Source organism: Cynara cardunculus (genome assembly GCF_001531365.2).
Source record: "Cynara cardunculus var. scolymus isolate 2C chromosome LG 11, CcrdV1, whole genome shotgun sequence".
Classification (NCBI taxonomy): domain Eukaryota; kingdom Viridiplantae; phylum Streptophyta; class Magnoliopsida; order Asterales; family Asteraceae; genus Cynara; species Cynara cardunculus.
In genome coordinates this window covers 6647124-6648841 of record NC_037538.1, presented here as the reverse complement: position 1 = coordinate 6648841, position 1718 = coordinate 6647124, and positions in this window count along the sequence as shown.

Sequence of the window (1718 nt, the reverse complement as noted above, 5' to 3'; positions counted from 1 at the left end):
TTAGGATATCTTATATTTATGCTATCGAATTACCTAACATCTATCTCTCTTAAGAGTCTAAATAATACTCGAGTGTGGATCAAATTGTTCTTTCATTCATCTTTTGTTTTAGATTAACTGTTTTATAATTAGTTTTTTTAGATGAACACAATAATATAATAAATTTGATTTGGTTATCTTTTATTTGATCTGGGCTCATCGTAATAATTTAATTTTCAAGGAGGTAAAAAGAAAGTTGTTGGATATGTTGTTTGAATTCCAATGGAGAAGCTTCGAATGGATTGCTAAAAGGGTCCGGAATGGTAAGTTAGATTGGGTTTCATGGATTTTTTTCTCCAGATGCTCGGCCACACTAAAGCCAATGTTTTTTGAGTTCGACAGGTTTGAATGCGTTTGAAGGTTCTACGCCGTAGACTATTTTCTCTGTTTTTGTTTGTAAGGGGGAGGGGTTAAAGGTTCCTTTGTATATTGTATGTGATTTTCTCTTGTTTGCATCTTGCAAATTCTGCACTTTTTGATTGTTGGTTTTTTGTTCTTGTAATTTGTATTAGTAGTTTAACGGTAATGGTTTTGGTTGGTTGCTTTAAAGAAATAATTAATTTGAGTTTTAGGAGTATTAATATAATTGATCTTGCTGTAACATAAAGTTTTATAGTAAAATGAGAATAGAAAATTAATGTAAAAACTTATTAAATATCCAAAATTTATGTACTATGTTGTATTAGTATGTATATATATATATATATATATATATATATCTTTTTTTTTTTGAAAGGCAAAAAAGGAAGGACAAGGAGGAGAGTTTCGGCATGGCCATCACCCTCACCAAGCCAACCAATAAATATATATATATATATATATCTATACTACTTTATTAAACATTTTCCCTCAAAGTCTTAAAGTCTTAAGTTTATAAATACCCAAAATACCCCTTTCCCTTTACCTTTACCCTTACCTTTACCTTGCTTTACCTATCTAATAATTGCCTCCCCCTTCACCTTTACTTTCCTTTACCTATTACCGGCTCCCCTCCCCCTTCACCTATCTAATAATGATCCCCAAACTACCATACGTCGCTTCGATTTACAAGGCTCCCCTCCCCAAGAAGACGTTCCAGAAAAATGCTCCTCCCAAGACGACGATTCAAGATGACGATTCTTTTAAAATGGAGTTTCTACACGTTTCTGTCGTTCACCGCTTTGTGCTTATTCTCCTTCGATTTACCGGCTCTGTTTTCTACCGGTTTCCATCACCCCCGCATCGTTCAGTCCTCCGTCGTTCAGGTAGGTTAACACCGCTCTCCATCATCGATTTCATTTATTTGCTGTTTCGGGTTTTTTTATTTTAGGGTTTAGGGTTTGTTTGGGTTTGTTTGCTGGAAACCAGCAACTTTATATATATATGAGGAGTTTAAAAAGTTTGGGATAGTTAGGGGCAATAATATGTACATACATATATATGCTATTTTAAAAAGTTTGGATTTCATGTTTCTGTTTCATATTCAGTTCAATACAATTTTGTTGGTTTTGTACATTCGAAGGAATTAACTGACATTTCGATGARATTTTTCTGGATTAGTTRAGAAAGGTGTGGACATGTTGATTGAGTTTTAATGAAAATATAAATTTTGGCCATTGTAGCCCTGTGTATGTTGCTTTGATTACAATCTACTTTTTTAACCAAATTGTAGAATTTGTTTGGGTTTGTTTGCTGGAAAC